This window comes from Sapajus apella, unplaced genomic scaffold (assembly GCF_009761245.1).
Source record: "Sapajus apella isolate SASKATOON/1434 unplaced genomic scaffold, GSC_monkey_1.0 scaffold73, whole genome shotgun sequence".
NCBI lineage: Eukaryota > Metazoa > Chordata > Mammalia > Primates > Cebidae > Sapajus > Sapajus apella.
This window is the reverse complement of record NW_022437013.1, coordinates 5,691,988-5,711,564: the sequence shown is the minus strand read 5'-3', so window position 1 is coordinate 5,711,564 and position 19,577 is coordinate 5,691,988. Positions and strand designations below refer to the sequence as shown.

Below are 19,577 nucleotides of genomic sequence, written 5' to 3'. Positions count from 1 at the left end.
GCTGGAGTGCAATGGCGCGATCTCGGCTCACCGCAACCTCTGCCTCCTGGGTTCAGGCAATTCTCCTGCCTCAGCCTCCTGAGTAGCTGGGATTACAGGCACGCACCACCATGCCCAGCTAATTTTTTGTATTTTTTTTTTAGTAGAGACGGGGTTTCACCATGTTGACCAGGATGGTCTCGATCTCTTGACCTCGTGATCCACCCGCCTCGGCCTCCCAAAGTGCTGGGATTACAGGCTTGAGCCACCGCGCCCAGCCTAATTTTTATATTTTTAGTAGAGACGGGGTTTCACCATCTTGGCCAGGCTGGTCTTGAACTCCTGACCTTGTGATCCACCTGCCTCAGCCTCCCAAAGTGCCGGGATTACAGGCATGAGCCACCACGCTCAGCCCCTGTGTACTTATTATTAAACTCATTTTAAAGATAAGGAAACTGAGATAATGAGAGACTAAGTAGCTTGCCAAAGACACATGTTCTATAAGCCTCAGTAGTCAGAACTGGAACTCCAATCTCTGACTCCAGTTTTGGGTATGACTCAAATAGAAAGATTGTGTTTGAATTTTAATTACCACTTGCTCTTTTACAAATGATTGGCAAATTGTTTACATTTTAGAAGCTGCACAGGGTAAAATGTTTTCCTATTTGCTTTATAAAATAGTGCCTTTTAAAACACAATCATAAATATTGGTAGAGTTTTTCCTCTATAAAAAGAGTCAAGATGCCTATTAGTATGGTCACTTAATTCTCAAAAAGCTAATAAAATTACATATTTAGAATTTCTAAAGGACAAATACTTACAAATGTCCTCTTTTTCTCTTAAGAAGAACACGAATATCTTCTGTGATTTCAATCTGCAGTGAGACAGAATTTATGAGTACAGTGACATGAGAAAAGTGCCCCTTCACAAGAAAGATTAAGTGCTTGTTCACATTATCTTTGCACCTGAGGCTCATGATATGCCAGGTACTAAAGGAAAAGCAAGAAATGACTAGAGATGAGTGTCTGATTAGAATTAGTGCTATTAGGATCTCAGAAAGTAACTGAACGAGACTTTGAGTGACAGTAGTTGAAACTCTATGGGAAAATGGCAAGAAACAACAGCCATGTTCTTAACAGTTTTATTTGTATCTCTAACTCCCCCATGGTGAGGACCAAAGCCAAGTTCAGACACAGAGACAATGTCTGACCACAGCAAACTAGTCAGTCACAGAAGACAGCCATCCCCACACACAGATGACTGTAGGCATCTATTTTCCCATCAAAACAAAAAATGAGTAAGTTCCTTGAAACAACGCAAGTTTCCTTCCCAAATACAAATACGACACTGGGCTAAGTAGAAAGATAAATATATTTCAATCTTCCTTCAATTTGTAAACACATCATTTTTGTGACATTTTTCAAGATATATAACAAAAGGGTCAGGTAATAATGGCTCATGCCTGTAATCTCAGCACCCTGGGAAACCATGGCTGGAGGATCCCTTTAGCACAGGTGTTCGAGACCAGTCTGGGAAAAATGGCAAAACCCCGTCTCTACTAAAAATACAAAAACTTAGCTGAGCATGGTGATACATGCCTGTAGTTCCAACTACTCAGGAGACTGAGGTGGGAGGATCACCTAAGCCTGGGAGGTCAAGGCTGCAGTGAGCCAAGTTTGCGCCATTTCACTCCAGCCTGTGCATCTGGAGTGAGACTGTCTCAAAAAAAAAAAAAAAAAAAAAAAAAAAAGAAGGAAGAAAAAGGAAAAAGATATATACACCAGAAATGTTTGAGGCCTTGACCTATTTAGGACAATACAGGAGAAAACCAGTTGCAATCTGAATACTTGGAATAGTAAAATAAGGCCCTTCAGTAATTAGATATTGCTTTCTACAGAGCTGAGGCCTCCAGGACATGATGCTATATTCTGAAGAACCAAAGCTTTATTCCATCCAGCAGTTTTCACTACTACTTGCATATGATTATGTTATGAGAATAACCCTTAAAGTTTGTTTATTTTTAGTCTAGACGCCCCCATGAAAATCATATAAACAAACATCCATGTAACTATAATCATCACACTAACTAGCTGGTGTTAATTCAGACAGTTAAAATTTTCTCCTTGCTACAATTAGAGGGATGAAGGAAAGAATGATTTCTACCCAAGCCTATTACTAACAAAGGCTAGTTACTAATAGTGAAATACTTTCAACTTTATGTTAATATCCACAATCTACTTTTGTTGAGGGGGTACCAGGGACAGTATCAGTATATGTCTTAACACAAATAGTAAAGACTACCTATAAACAGAAGTCATGCTATTTCATATGTTCTTACTTTCCTTCCAGAAGGCTAACATTTGCTATTAACATGAAGTTGGGGGTGAAGGGAACACTTGCATATAGATATTAAAATAAGATCCAAAGAGCTCACAAGGAGAATGTTGGGGAAGAAAAGATTCATACTTCTATACAAAAACGTACACATTTCTCCCACAGATAATTCCAATAACTTAAAAATTACCAAAAAAAAAAAAAAACTCCTTCTATAAAATCATCTAAAGATCTAAAGGCAGTAGTTGCAGGGGAGAGGGGAGGAGAGAGAAAAATACCAAACTATCCACTAGTTTGCTTAATTTGGAAAATAACTCCATAAATGAATATTTGCAAAGGATAGTCAACTCTTGACCCTTGGTTCTAGAGGATAATTGAGTGTCAGGGAATTCTCCAAGCTTGATTAGAGCCCCAGCTTACACCTTCTACTCATCTCCAGTCTCATAGCCCCAGATTGGCTGAACAGGAGAAACAACTCTTAGAGGTTTTCTAATGAGAAGGAAGTTATTTTTCTCAATGCCTATCACTTAAAAGCCATTTATTTTCTCACCAAAAAACAATGAAAGTAGCAGCTACCCAGCAAAGAAAAGGAAACCAAATTACATTTTGTAACCTAGCCTAATTTAGTTCTATATAACAGAAAAACTGATCCGGCACTCTCCTCTCTCCTAGTCTCCTCCTACAAAATAGCGCCTTCCTCTTAAAGTCATTCTATTAAAATAAATTGAAGAAATAATTTAATATGAAAAACTAAGCAGATTACCACCATGCAGGTTGCATTTCAGATGATCAGGAATTGGGATGATTTAGATAGAATTGTAACACAAACTTTAGACTTTTCACTTCAGATATATGCACGGTTTTTGTAATATAAGAAAGTTGGAAAGTCTTAGCCTAGGAAATTTTTAACAGACTGAAGAATATAATATTGTTTGTTTCAACCTAACAATAACCTGGCAGCGTTAGAGAGCAAGAGAGACAGACAGACAGACAGACAGACAGAGACAGAGAGAGAGAATACAGCATCAAAAGTATATCATCTTACAATTAGAAAAGAAGGCAGGACTGAGAAAGCCCAGCTCACCAAATGCCAGTGAGCAAAATAAAGACCATGCAGCTAACAGGAGAGTAAAAGTGACATAAAAAAAGTAAAAACTGATACAAATACAGGGTAGTGTTGTTCAATTTCAGACAACCTTCATATTTGGGGACAGACTTAAAAACAAATCATTAATGTGCTTGGCTCTAGCCCTCTCTGCAAATAAGTTGGTCTGCTAACCAGTATTTTGAAAACATAAAAATAAAGCAAATAAGCAATGCTTATTTGTTTATTTGATACCGCTCCTGGTCCAGTTTTTTTTTTTTTTTTTTTTATAGATACTATGATTCAGTTTTTGTTTAAAAATTGTATGTGTTGGCTAGGCACGGTGGCTCATGCCTGTAATCCCAGCATTTTGGGAGTCTGAGGCGGGTGGAGTTTGAGACCAGCCTGTCCAATATGGTGAAACCCCCTGTCTCTACTCAAAATACAAAAATTAGCTGGGCATGGTGGTGCATGCCTGTAATTCCAGCTACTCAGGAGGCTGAGGCAGGAGAATTGCTTGAACCTGGGAAGTGAAAGTTTCAGTGAGCTGAGATCGTGCCACTGCACTCTAGCCTGGGTGACAGAGTGAGACTCCATTTCAACAAAACAACAATTGCATGTGTGTATTAGAATGTGCTTAGAAAAAGGCTTCAAAGTTACCCATCAAACATAAAAGCTGTTATTTCTAGGTGGTTGGATAAAAACACTTTTACTTCATTTAATATATTTTGTAATGTTTGAATATTTTTAAAAACTTTTTTTAAAAAGTTAACTTTTCCATGAAGCAACATATCTAGTCCATTCTTTACATTGCACAGACTAGATTTTGGTAGTTGTACTTAGGGTATAACATTTATTTAATATGTTTAATATTTATGAATCAAGTGACTCGTAATCTTATGACCATTTAGTCATTATAAAATATATTAAAAATTTTTTAAAAGGCTTCAAAGTTACCTAACAAACACAACAGCTGTTATTTCTAGGTGGCTGGATAAAAAGGACACTTTCACTTCATTTCATATATTTTATACTGATTGAATATTTTTTAAAACTTTTTTAAAAAGTTAACTTTTCCATTAAGTATCTTATTTTTAAATAAGATAAAAATAAAGCAAATAAGCAATGCTTATTTATACTAGACCCATTCTCTTCATCTAAACTCAGACAGAGCCTAGTTTGTATGCCAATCCTAGCTAATACTTCTATTATCATTCATTTTGTTACATAAATCTCCCCCATGATTAGTTTAGAGATATATATACTGATGTAGATCTATCAAGTGCCTAATGAACTGCAAGCATACAAATTTCACTCCTTACATACAAAGTTGTAGACTCTCAGACCAAAATAGGCTTTAAAGTGAAGATAATGAGGTTGTCTCTAAAAAAGAAACTCTTCTCGTGGGCAAACCTGGAGAAGACTATGCTAAGTGAAGTAAGCTAGACACAGAAGGACAAATATGACATGATACCATTTATAAGAGGAATCTAAAATAGTCAAACTCATAGAAGCAGAGAGCAGAATGGCGGTGACCAGGAGCTGGGTAGAGGGAGAAACAGGATGGTATTAGTCAAATGATACAAAGTTTCAGTTATGAAAGATGAAAAAGTCCCAGAGACCTACTGTACAGCATAGTGCCAATAGTTAACAGCACTGTATATTTTAAAAGTTGCTAATAGGGTAAATCTATGTTAAGTGTTTTTATCACACATGCACACAAATAACAATAAATAAAAGGGCAGCAGGAAACTTTTAGATGTGATGGATGAGTTTATGGCATAGATTGTGGTGATGATTTTCTCCAAACTCACTGAGTTGTATACATTCCATCTTTATAGATTTTTGCATGTCAATCATACCATAATAAAATGGTTTTTAAAAATGAGGGATGGGCATTAATTATTGTCTATTTTTGGTACCAACAGTTTTCAAAGGCAACTTTATAATTATATAGGTGGAATCATTCTCCAGGGAAAAATGAATACAAATTAGAGTGTGCACACAGAGGTTTCCAAATGAATCCATCCCTCTCTCTTTGGAAAGTCTCTGCAGTGTACATTTCTTAGGATAGTTTTGCTTAAGTAAGTTTAGCTTGTTCTGCTACCAGTGACAGAGAGCAGGGCAAAAGACACACAGAATTAGTGAAATGCATACTAAAATAAGAAATGGAAGATGCTCAAAGATAAACATTGCCTGGTTTGACATTTTGTCTGTGTGGTTTATTCTGCCCATTTGCTTCCTTTACCTGAGGCTTAATTGAAATCTCCAATTTCTGAGCCATACTTTTATCTCAGCTTTCAAATTCAGTTTAAATATGCACCTTTTGGGAAATTGTTGCTATTTATTTTTTTAAACCACAAACCCACCCCTGCCTCATATTTAATGACAAATAGAAGTTATTAAAACACTAGAGGGATTTCCAATATCTGATGCAATGAAAGCTTTCATAAATGCCAGAAAAATCCATTCACTTTTTATGTTTGTTTGTTTGTTTTGAGACAGAGTTTCACTCTTGTTGCCCAGGCTGGAGTGCAGTGGCACGATCTTGGCTCACTGAAACCTCTGCCTGCTGGGTTCAAGTGACTCTTCTGCCTCAGCCTCCCAAGTAGCTGGGATTACAGGCATGGGCCACCACGCCTGGCTAATTTTGTCTTTTTAGTAGAGATGGGGTTTCTCCATATTGGTCATGCTGGTCTCGGACTCCTGACCTCAGGTGATTCGCCTGCCTCAGCCTCCCAAAGTGCTGGAGTTACAGGCATGAGCCACCGTGTCCAGCCCCATTTACTTTTTAACAATAAAATAGGGGTATATACTAGCTTAAAACAACTGACTATAAAACAAATAAATTACAGAGTGAAGTAATAAGTTGACATTAAAATTTATTCACCTACTCTTTACCTTCCTCACAGGAGTATTATAAGAATTTTTAAAAATTGAACATAACAAAAACTGTAAGATAATTTTAAAAAGAAAGAAACAGTTCCCCCCATTCCATGAGTAAGAAGCTAAAATAGGGTCTGCTTTCTAGAACATTAAGAAAGCACCCTATGTGCTTCCCACTATACTAAAATTAGGAAATTCTTTCTAATCAGTTAAAATTATCGCTTTACTCGTAAGACCATCTTGAGACTAGATAAAAGGTTAATGTGAGAATATGAGAAAAAAGCAAAAAAGTACACCATTCCTATTCTTTCAGTTACCTAGGATTAAATTAGCAGCAGTATCAACAGAGAACGTACATTCTCTTTATGAGTTCTCAATATATCAACTGCACTTAAGTAAGAATTTTTCAAAGTCATAAAAATCAACAGATCATACTTTTTGAGGTCCACACCTGAGAAACAGCTGATTATTGTGAAACAACTACTGGGAAAAAAAACTTTCGACACATGAAAATTGCTGTCACATTGGTAATTCTTAACTCAGAATTAGAAATCTTACGATTCTGATTTTTAAATATTTTGGAAAATAGAATACATAACAGCAAACACTGACCTTACCACATCTCTCCTTCCAAGTTTAGTCAAGAAGTATGTTGATACATGGATTAATCCGAATTTACAAGGCATTCATTAAAATACTAGAGACCGGAACAATACTTGAAGAAAGTGTTTGTTACCATAAGCGATCTTATCAGAAAGTACTCCTGTGTAACAATCAAGAGTTTCCACGAAATTTGTGCGATTTTTGCCAGAAGGTATGTTTTGGTTTTGTTTTTAAAAATGACACATAAGTCTCCCACACTGAGAAATGCGCAAAAAAGTACACATGTAATAATAATTTTAGGGAAAAAAAATAGCACTTTCCTCTACATTAGAGACTGATAAAGTATTTGAGAAAGGAAAAAAATGTATTTTTAGAAACATAGACTCTTAGTGTTAAAATATGGTCTGTTTAGACAATTCTCAAAGTACCAGCTGGGGTTACCAGTTCTTTGCATTACTACTACTTATAATATCACTCCTTACTTTCATTTCTGCCATGAATAACTTTTATTTACTAGAACAAAGAGCAACGCACTGAGAGTCCATAAAAACTAGTGCTAATTAAGAATAAAGAAATTACTTCGGCTAAAAGTATACAAAAAGGCACTTTACTGTTGACAGAAGTAGAAATTAGTACATGCTAAATAGAAAACAACTTGGCAATATGTGACAACAGGCCTCCAGCTATACTTCCTGCACTTGTAATTTCACTTTCTATTTTTAGGAATAACCTAAAGCAGCAGTTCCCAAACTTTTAGGCACCAGGGACCAGAGGTGGAGCTCAGGTAGAAATGCTCACTTGTCGCTCACCTCCTACTGTGCAGCCCAGTTCTGGTCCATGGACCCATACTGGTCTGTGGCCTCAGGGTTGGAGACCCCTGTCCTAAAGGAAATCATTATAGATTCACACAAAAAATAGAGGACAATCATCATTGTGGTCCAGATAACAGAAAAAAAATAGGAACAACTTCAAATGCCCAATAGGAGATTGGTAAAATAATGTATCCATGTGATCAATTACTATGTGCCATCAAATGCAGCATTGCCAGGGTATTTTAAGAGTATGAGAAAATGTTTAAGATATATGAAGTGAAATTGATTTAAGATGAAACTTCAAGTACTCAAGATCAACTTCCTCAAATTTATGTAGGCTATAAATCAAAATGTTAATCTCTAAGTTGTAGAATTATAGGTGATTTTTTTTTCTAATTGATACAGAGTCTTGCTCTGTCACCCAGGCTGGAATGCAGTGGTGCACTCTCAGCTCACTGCAGCCTCGAGCTCTTGGGCTCAAGCAATCCTCCCACCTCAGCCTCCTGAGTAGCTGGGACTACAGGCATGCACCACCATATCAGGCTAATTTTTTGTATTTTTGGTAGAGACAGGGTTTTGCCATATTGCCCAGGCTAGTCTCCAACTCCTGGGCTCAAGCGGTCCATCTGCCTCAGCTTCCCAAAGTGCTAGAATTACAGGCATGCACTGCACCCACCTAGAGGTGATTTTTAGTTTTATCCTTATAATTTCTTTACATTTTCTAAAACTCCTACAGTGAATGTTACTTTTATCATTTAATTAATAAAGTAGAAAATATAGCACCAGCCTTTCAATTAATTCTAATGTGTGTCTATGTGTATGTTGATTGCAACAATGAATATGGTCCAAAAGGTGTTTAGCCCTATTCAAGTGGCAAAGTAATACTGTAAAAAGAACTAAAAGTTGGCTTTACCTACAGTAAGCAAGTAAGTTAGACATCTCTGTTTTTAAATTAGGCTCAAAGCAAAATAAACTCTTCTTTTGCTCATGTAATATAATCTATAAGCTAAATAAAATGAGGTTTTTTTTTTTCCTTTCTGTAACTACCATTGTTAACTGTTTCCTAAAGCTAAGCACCCTTGTGGTCCCCTATGTCAAAACGTGACAAACAAAAATTGACTAGTACAGGCTAACTCTCCCTAATCTGAAAATCCAAAATCTGAAATGCTCCAAAACCTGAAACTTTTATGAGCACCCCAACATGATACACAAAGGACATTCTCATTGGAATATTTCAGATTTTTGGATTAGGGATGCTCAACCAGTTTGTATATAATACAAATATTCCAAAACCTGAAAAATTCCAAAATCCAAACACTTCTGGCCCCACGCATTTTGGATAAGGGATACTTAACCTTCAGTAGCAAGTAAACAGACAAGATCAAAAAGCCAATCATGAGGGGTTCTGCACAGATGAAAGTATAAATAATTTATTTAAAGCTAAGAATTCTACATACTTATCCTATTAAAACAAATGGGAACTCAAATGCCAGATTATATCTGCATGAGATTGAATAGGTACCATGCCATACTTGCAACCTTCTGCCCCATAATGAAAATGTTTTTCAACTGACCAGAATCAATCCCCTACAGGAAATGAAGACTGCCCCAGGAGAAGGTAACTCAAGCAAAAGGAACCAAATGAATACTATTCCTTTGATGTTTGTGATTAGTAAACTCAGAGGGCTACTTTCCACATGGGATATCAGAGGGCCTGTGAAAGGAGGGGATTTCTGAAGTGAGCTTTTCATCAGTACTCTCTTCTTTACAACCTGGTTCTGGGACCAAATACTCAAACTTCAGAGGATATCATCTTACCTGTCTAGCTTCAGAAATTCCAGTCAACTGTGCTATCACATTACAAATGTGTACTAGCTGACTTCAAAAAGAAGTAGGAGGCAGAAAAGGCTGAATCATTTCTTTCTCTCAAAGTTTTTGTTTCAAAATGTTTCCAGCAGTGGTAAAGTATCATTAAATAATTTCACTTCCTGTAAGGCCCACACATCTACAAATGTGTCCTGGAATAACCCCAACAGGGTCTAGCAGCATGGAGTTCACAATGCTAAAAAGTATAAAAAGAATACAGCTGCTATGCATACAATTCCAGTATAATACAGTAGAATATTTACTCAAAAATAAACATTTTTACTCCGAAGGAAAGGGAAATGTCTCTGTCATTGATGGTTCACTAAACTGGGTTGGGCCAGTACTTCTGAAGCTAAACTCACAAACTTGATCCCCGGGATAAATTGGTTAAAATGAAGGCAAGGCCAGGCACGGTGACTCACGCCTGTAATCCCAGCACTTTGGGAGGCTGAGGCAGGCAGATCTCCTGAGGTCAGGAGTTTGAGGCCAGCCTGGCCAACATGGGGAAACCCCATCTCTACTAAAAATACAAAATTAGCCAGGCATGGTGGTACATGCCTGTAATCCCAGCTACTCGAGAGGCTGAGGCAGGAAAATTGCTTAGGAGACAGAGGTTGCGGTGAGCCAAGATTGCGCCATTGCATTCCAGCCTGAGCAACAAGGGCGAAATTCCATCTCAAAAAATAAAAAAAATAAAAAAATAAAATAAAGGCGAACATATTTCCCACATTTCCAAGAACTGTCCTGTGGTTGTCCCAGCATAACTATCAAACCATTCTTTCTTTTGCAAAAATATCCTAATGATGACCCTAGTTATAGCCTAATTCTCATCCCGCGGAGAACAAGGCAAGAATGTATGGGTATATTAGCATAAGCCAGCCTTCACTACTGGAAAAACAATTGCATGTAAAAATTCCTGTTTGAATTCAGTCATATAAGATGGGCAAGTAAATGAAAGCACCAGCTGCACAGCATTAATCACACACACACAAGACTCTTTATTCCAAGTATTTCAATGATATTAAGTTACTACAATCTGTTTATGTGTAACATTTATAATGCAATTTCTAGACTCTAGATTAATACCTTAACTGATGACTTCAAACTGAAGTCAATTTCTCATCTTACAAAAAACACAATTGCATCTTAAACACATATAGGATAAATCAGATGCAATGTAAGAAACTATCTCCATGTATAGGTATTCAACTTGTGATTTTAAAAGATTATAGTCCTGTATAATAAGTTATGTTTACCCTTTAACTAACTTTATTTTTAATTTTTTTTTTCTTTTTAGAGATGGGGTCTTGCTTTGTTACCCAGGCTTGAGTACAGTGGCACAATCATAGCTCACTGTTGCCTTGAACTTCAGGGGATCCTCCTGCCTTAGCCTCCTATAACTAGGACTTAAGAACTCACCACTAGCCAGGCACAATGGCTCAAGTCTGTAATCCCAGCACTTTGGGAGGCTGACGCAGGTGGATCATGAGGTCAGGAGATCGAGACCATCCTGGTCAACATGGTGAAACCCCGTCTCCACTAAAAATACAAAATAATTAGCTGGGCGTGGTGGCACATGCCTGTAGTCCCAGCTGCTTGGGAGGCAGAGGCAGGAGAATTGCTTGAACCCAGGAGGCGGAGATTGCAGTGAGCCGAGATCGTGCCACTGCACTACAGCCTGGGCAACAGCGCAAGACTCCATCTCAAAAAAACAACAAAAAAAAACAAACAAAAAAAAATCTCACCACTGTACCCAGATAATTTATTTTTTATTTTTGTAGAGTAAGCATCTCACTATCTTAATCAGGCTGGTATCAAACTTCTGGGCTCAAGTGATCCTCCGGCCCTGGTTGCCCAGAGGGTTGGGATTACAGGCATGAGCCACTGCACTCAGCCTAACTAACTTTAAAAATCAGAGAAAAGGATACTGCCAAGTTAACTTTAACAATCAAACCAAAAACAATAGCCTTGCAGGGAATACATATTTTACACTAATTTTATTTTTGTAACAAAATATGTAACCAGTTATAATTTCCCATCTATGATTTTCTGGAAAATATGTGTCAGCAACCTCAGAATTGCATATCAAATGAAGCATTTCATTTCCAACCAAGAATAAAAGACTAAAGCAAACCTGTGTTTCTATACTAATCCAGATCCTATAAGCTCCAGCTCTTTTTATGGTAGGTAGTACTAGACACAGACTATTCCATTTACTAAGGAAGACCATGCCCCAGCTGAGAGACAATCCAGTATGCTAGTTAGGAGCCAATATGCTACAGCCAGACAACCTGGGTTCAGTTCCTGACTGTGCCACTTACTAGAGATGGATGACATAGGGCAAAATATTTAACATCTTTTCCTCATTTGCCACAACCATAAAAATGGAGGGGATAATACTATTACTTACATTTCCATGCATACAATTTCAATATTACTGTATATTGGAATTAAAAGAGTTGATCTTACAGTTCTAGCCATTATGAACTTGAACTTCTTTTAATTTCTCAAAAGCATCAAGCTTATTCTCTAACCTCTGCTTCTAGCACATGCTCTCCCCTCTGCCAGTAACATTCTCTTCTGCCTTTTCTTGCTTGCCCTTTTTTTTTCTTTCTTTCTTTTCCCCCAAGATAGAGTCTTGCTCTGTCACCCAGGCTAGAGTACAGTGGCACCACCTCGGCTCACTGCAACCTCCGCCTCCTGGGTTCAAGCAATTCTCCTGTCTCAGCCTCCTGAGTACCTGGGATTACAGGCATCCACCACCATGCCCAGTTAATTTTTATATTTTTAGTAGAGACAGGGTTTCACCATGTTGGTCAGGCTGGTCTCAAACTCCTGACCTTGTGATCTGCCTGACTCGGCCTCCCAAAGTGCTGGGATTATAGGCGTGAGCCACTGTGTCTGGCCTCTTGCTTCCCTTAGGTCTTCGTTTAAATGAAACCTTCCTTCACTTCCTATATTATGTGAGGTGCCTCTACTGTTTGACCTCAAAGTATCCTACAGGACAGCACTTAAACTTGTCTAAGTTTCTGTTCCCCTGCTAGGCTGTAAGCTCCTTAGAGGCAGAGGTCATGTTTGTCTTGATAACCACTGTAATCCTCGCAGCCTACCACAGTACAGGTTCACAGCAGGTGCTTAATAAATGTTGTTGGAATGAAATGACAAGTCATATCATGTAGAAAGGAAACCAAAAAAGCATTTCCAAGCTAAATCTTTCAATTTGAGTAGAAGTATATGCCTCTCCACATTTGAAATACATAGGAGAGCTTCCTCTAATATATTAGGAGGCTCAAAATTGTGCAGAAGTGCCATATTGTTTTTTGAGATGGGGTCTTGCTCTGTTGCCCAGGCTGTAGTGCAGTGGCACAATCACATCTCACTGCAGCCTCAAATTCCTGGGCTCAAGCAAGCTTCCTACCTCAGCCTCCTGAGTAGTTGGGACTACAGGTAAACACCATCATGCCTGGTTCATTTTTAAAAATTTTGTAGAGACAGGGTCTCACCATCTTGCCCAGGCTGGTCTCAAACTCCTGAGCTCAAGAGACCCTCCTGCCTCAGCCTCCCAAAGTGCTGGGATTACAGATGTGAGCCATCATGCCTGGCCAAGACATGCCATATTCTCACTAAGTACAAACTTGATGCCAATTCTGGGTAAGAACCATGACTTCATAAGCAGAGTGAGTGACAGTGTGTTCAGTATGTTTACACTTATTATTTCACATCCTATATTCCAAAGCCATTATTAAAATAAGGGTATCACAGCCAAATTACATGGCTAGTGTAGCTCCCTGAATATTATCAGCTGGGCTAAATGAAACTCATAAGTGCCAGTGGCATAGGTAGGGAAAATAAAAGGAAAGTTAGATCATGAATGTGGAAGAGCATACGATAAAGAAAAAGAAAGCCAGGTGCCATGGCATGTGTCTGTAGGCCCAGCTACTCAAGAGGCTGAGGTGAGCGGATCACTTGAGCCAGGGGTTTGAGACCAGCCGGGGCAACATGGGGACTCTACAAAAATTTGCAGGCTGTGGTGGCACACAACTGTAGTGTCAGCTACTCCAGAGGCTGAGGTGGGATGATTGCTTGAGGCTGGGAGGTGGAGGGTGCAGTGAGCCGAGATTATGCCACTCCACTCCAGCCTGGGTGACAGAGTAAGAACCTGAGAAAGGAAGGAAGGAAGGAAGGAAGGGAGGGAGGGAGGGAGGGAGGGAAGGAGGGAGGGAGCAAGGGAGGGAGGGAGGGGTAGAGAGAGAAGAAGAGAAGAAGGAAGGAAGGAAGGAAGGGAGGGAGAGAGGGAGGGAGGGAGGGGAAAGAAGGGAAGGGAAAGGGATGGGAAAGAAGAATTTGATATGGTGAAGAGTGCTAGAGCAACATCAGCAGCTTGTCTACAAAGTGCCACTGGGTGGCACCACTGTCCTTAGCTAGACACTACAGATACGGAACCAGGATAGGGGACCATCAAGCTCTCTTGCAGAGCTTAGATGAAAGCTCAGAAGTCTATCTCCATTGTACTGGCACACATAGTTAAAGTTCTCTGCATATGTCATCAACACAAGGATATGTCTTAAGGATGTTGTGTTTATCAGAGACTCCTGCAAGGTGAGTTTGTCAACATTGTTGCCTAGCCCGAAGGCTTCAGAATCAGTTCACTATTCTAAATGCAGATTTTCAAGGAAGTGGGAAATGGGACAGGGGTGCAGGATGGTCAGAATAACCTGGAAAGCTTTTTCAAGCTATTAGATTGAACCACATAAAATTCCCAAGAGTAAAAAGTCTGCTACATACAAAAAGGAAACAAGGCAATTTCAAGTGGGTCAACCTAATATACATACATTTAGAATCACTGGCTTATTGAGCCACTGTAATGATGAGAGTGCCATATTTCTCATTTGTTGGGGGGGAAAAGATTGAGAACACACACACAGTTGGCCTTTTACTTAAAGTCATGAAGAATGAACTGAGCAAAGAGATGGAAACAACAAAATATCTAAAAATAGGGAATGGATTAAACTCCAGTCATGCACCACATAATAACGTTTCAGTCAACGACGGGCTGCATATACAGTGGTCCCATAAGAATATAATGGAGCTGAAAAATTCCTGTTGCCTAGTGAAGTCACAAAACAACACATTATTCATGAAAATCTCTGATGAAGAAAAGGAATAACCTAGCAAACCACCATGGACATATCGATATTTCTGAAAAGAATGAAGCCTTTTCAAGAACCTCAGGCAGGTCCTTTGGGAGGCATTCCAGAAGAAGAAACTGTTCTGATAGGAGATGACAGCTGCATACATGTTACTGCCCTTGAAGACCTTCCAGTGGGACAAGATGTAGGGGTGAAAGACAGTGGTACTGATGACTCTGAGCCTGTGTAGGCCTCGGCTAATGTTTGTGATTGTGTCTTAGTTTTAACACAGAAGTTTAAAGAGAAAAAAAATCCATTTTAAAAATAGAAAAAAAGCTTACAGAATAAGGGCATAAAGAAAAAAATATTTTTATACAACTGTACAGTGTGTTTGTATTTTAAGCTAAATGTTATTATAAAAGAATCAAAAAGTCAAAAAAATTTAAAGTTTATAAACTAAAAAGGTTATAGTAAGCTACGGTTAATTTATTACTGAAGAAATAAAAATATTTTTATAAATTTAGTATATCATAAATATACAGTGTTTATAAAGTCTACAGTAGTATACAGTAATGTCTTCAGCATTCACAGTCACTCACCACTCATTCACTGACTCACCCAGAGCAACTTCTAGTCCTGCAAGCTCCATTCATGGTAAGCACCCTATACAGCTGGACCATTTTTTAATCTTTTATACTTTTTTTTACAGTACCTTCTCTACGTTTAGATATATTTACATACATAAATACTGAGCACTGTGTTACAACTGCCTACAGCATTCAATACAGTCACATGCTGTACAGATTTGTAGCCTAAGAGCAATAGGCTGTGCCATACAGTCTTAGTGCATAGTAGGCTATACCATCTAGGTTTCTGTAAGTATACTCTAAAATCTTCACAGCGATGAAATTGCCTAACAACCCATTTCTCAGAACATATCTCTGTCATTAAGCAACCTATGACTATATATGTATTAAAAACAAAACATGGCAAGAGGGTCACAAAAAAAGTAAATGCTATGTAAGTATAAAAAAAGTAAAATGTGGTTCAGGTGCAGTGGCTCACACCTATAATCCTACCACTTTGGGAGGCTGAGGTGCAGGGGACCCCTTGAGCTTAGGAGATTGAGACCAGCCTTGGCAACATGGCAAAAACCCACCTCTACCAAAAAATACTAAAAAAAATTAGCTGGATGTGGTGGTGAGTGCCTGTAGTCCCAACTACTTGGGAAGCTGAGGTGGGACAATCACTTGAGCCTGGGGAAGTTGAAGCTGTAGTGAGCCACGATCGTGCCATTGCACTTTAGCCCAGGTGACACAGATCCTATCTCAAAAAAAAAAAAAAAAAAAAGGCAAAACGGTACATAAAATAGATTATGAAACCTGTCTTTTAGGGAAATCTCAACAGTTTGGTGGGTGAATGGATTTATATTCTCCATACAAAAAAGTATGGAAGGGGCTGGACGCGGTGGCTTATGCGTATAATCCTAGCACTTTGGGAGGCCGTGGTGGGTGGATCACGAGGTCAGGAGTTCTAGACAAGCCTGACCAACATGGTGAAACCCAGTCTCTACTAAAAATACAAAAATTAGCCAGGTGTGGTGTCACATGCCTATAATCCCAGTTCAGGAGGCTGAGGCAGGAGAATCGCTTGAACTTGGTAGGCGGAGGTTGCAGTGAGCCGAGATCATGCCACTACACTCCAGCCTGGGTGACAGAGCAAGACTCCATCTCCAAAAAAAAAAAAAAAAGGATGGAGTGGCTCATGCCAGTAATCCCAGCCACTCTGGGAGGCCTAGGCAGGTGCATCACCTGAGGTCAGGAGTTTAAGACTAGCCTGCCCAACATGGTGAAACCCATCTCTACTAAAAATATACAAAATTAGCCAGGTGTGGTTGCACATGCCTGTAATCCCAGCTACTCAGGAGGCTGAGTCAAGAGAATTGCTTGAACCTGGGAGATGGAGGTTGCAGTGAGCTGAGATCGCGAGATTGCACTACTGTACTCCAGCCTGGGTGACAGAGCAAGACTCCACCTCAAAAAAAAAAAAAAAAAAAAAAAAAAAAAAAAAAAAAAACCAGTATGGAAGGATATATACTAAAAATATCAGTAGTTGTTTCTGGGTAGGAAGATTACTGTACTTTGTTTTATGTTTTTACCTACATACATTTTCTAAAATAAACATGTATAATAATTTTGAATTCTGGAACCAAACAAAACAAAAAGACCAGTACAAAAACAGGGAAATCCAAATAAATTCTACAGTTTAGTTAATAGTATCACACTAGTGTTACATAAAATGTTAACAGTAGGGGGAGTTGGGTGCATGTCACACAGGACCTCTGAACTATCTTAAATGTTCTGTAACCTATAATTATAAAACAGGCTAGGCACAGTGGCTCACACTTGTAATCCCAGAACTTTGGGAGGCTGAGGTGGGAAGATTGCCTGAGGTCAGGAGTTTTGAGACCAGCCTGGTCAACAAGGCAAAACCCTGTCTCACTTTTTAGTGAGACAAAAATTAGCCAAGCGTGGCGGTGTACACCTGTAATCCCAGCTACTCAGGAGGCTGAGGCAGGAGGATCACTTGAACCCAGGAGGCAGTGGTTGCAATGAGCTGAGATCATGCCACTGCACTCCGACTCCATCTCAAAAAAAAATGTATGTGTGTATGTGTGTGTGTGTGTGTGTACATATATATAAAACACAATAAATACATATATAACAAAATAATAAGATCATATTTTAACAATCTAGAAGGCATGAAACTAAAACTTAAAAAAAAATTCTAAACAGAAGAATCCATTTGGTTAAGTGGTCCCTACATAAAAATAAGAATATGGTGGTACACAGCTTCTCTGGTAGTAAGTTACTATGCCCTTTTAAATTGCAGCAGAAAGTTATAAAGACAATTATACCATCTGGCCTCTCCTAGATATGAAAGTGACGTAACCCTACTGAGTGCAGACTCACTGAAGTGGGAAACAAATGGTTAATTCTCTATTTTATTTGGTTTTGTAAACTTCATTGCTAAAGAATAACAACAATAATGACATGTTGATTTAAGGAGGGAAGAAATTAAAAGTTAAATATAGCCAGTAACAACCCTTTTCCTTCAAAATATTTTTAAAAATCTAGTTTCCCAAACCCAGGGCAGTTACAGGTGTATGTTCATTCAGTTGTTAAAGAAATACTCAGCAAGTATATACTATGCCCTGACCTTGTGGAGCTTACTATTCAACTGATAATGGTTTTTTGTTTGTTGGTTTGTTTTAGGAAGGTAAGTTTTTATTTTTTTAATTGCATTTTAGGTTTTGGGGTACATGTGAAGAACATGCAAGACTGTTGCATAGGTACACACATGGCAGCGTGATTTGCTGCCTTCCTCCCCATCACCTATACCTGGCATTTCTCCCCATGCTGTCTCTCCCCAACTCCCCATCCCCCGCTGTCCCTCCCCTATTTCCCCCCAACAGACCCCAGTGTGTGATGTTCCCCTCCCTGTGTCCATGTGTTCTCATTGTTCAACAACCACCTATGAGTGAGAACATGCAGTGTTTGATTTTCTGTTCTTGTGTCAGTTTGCTGAGAATGATGGTTTCCAGGTTCATCCATGTCCCTACAAAGGACATGAACTCATGGTTTTTGATGGCTGCATAATATTCCATGGTATATATGTGCCACATTTTCCCTTTCCAGTCTATCATCGATGGGCATTTGGGTTGGTTCCAGGTCTTTGCTATTGTAAACAGTGCTGTAATGAACATTCGCGTGCATGTGTCCTTATAGTAGAATGATTTATAATCCTTTGGATATATACCCAGTAAAGGGATTGCTGGGTCAAATGGAATTTCTCTTTCTAGGTCCTTGAGGAATTGCCACACTGTCTTCCACAATGGTTGAACTAATTTACATTCCTACCAACAGTGTAAAAGTGTTCCTATTTCTCCACATCCTCTCCAGCATCACCATTTTTTAATGGCGATCATTAAAAAATCTGTTGTCTCCAGATTTTTTAATGATCGCCATTCTAACTGGCGTGACATGGTATCTCAATGTAGTTTTGATTTACATTTCTCTAATGACCAGTGATGATGAGCATTTTTTCATGTTTTTTGGCCTCATGATAATGTTTTAAATGGACAGTAGACTAACACAGAGGACTAGACATGTAGCTAGAATAGAAAAGAAAGGTCGCACATGAGGCAATCCTCAACCCTATAATAATTGCCCAACCTGACAATTATAAATTTTTTTAAAGTTAATCATAGTTTCCCTCTGGAATTATCCAGTTATACCTGTTACTACTTAAGTATCAGCTGGCTTGCTTTGAAAATGAATGTTATTAAAAACTTCTTTCAAATATTGGGGCAAGGATAGGTATGCAAAGCCAAAGGATGAAAGTGAGGTTCTGAAAGAATAGAGGAAAGAAAAAGGCAGAGTTGAAAGGCATCAACTGAGAAACTAAAACATCTTGGTCAATTTCATCTACAGACTAGCCAGCTGTTACAAACAACACTGCTGTCTGGTTATAATACTCCAGCAAGTGTAAAGTTTGGAATAGGTTAGTTCCAATGTGGAACACAGCCAATGGAGGTTTCATTCCTTAAGTACTTAAAATGCCTCGGTATAGGGCACTTTTGCACAGTGCCAAAACAAGAACTCTAAGAACAGACTTAAAGAGAAGAGCCAGAGTACTAAAAAAGCCCAAGCAGAACAGGACTCTTTCTTCCCATCTCAATAAAATACTATTTAAGGAAGGAGAGTTATGTATCCCCATACAAAGGTCAGCCAAGAAATCTGCTGTAATCCTAACAGTGTTGGTATTTCCTACTAGTAGATATTGCCCATGTATCCCTAATGCATTTAGCTTCTGTTAAATCTG

General features: G+C 38.7%; 1 protein-coding gene across 7 annotated transcripts in view; it reads right to left on the bottom strand.

The window, feature by feature from the left end:
* ACSL4 (acyl-CoA synthetase long chain family member 4) overlaps positions 1 to 19,577 on the bottom strand; it is an 87,926-nt gene that overhangs the window by 52,032 nt on the left and 16,317 nt on the right. For 3 of the 7 annotated variants that reach the window (XM_032250857.1, XM_032250855.1, XM_032250853.1), the window contains exon 2: positions 801 to 853. The exons of 3 other annotated variants lie outside the window; for them this stretch is intronic. The gene's annotated coding sequence lies outside the window, so the exon portion shown is untranslated. Of the gene's footprint in view, positions 1 to 800; positions 1,559 to 19,577 lie in introns of those variants that run through there. One more of the 7 variants, XM_032250852.1, reaches the window with a different exon arrangement.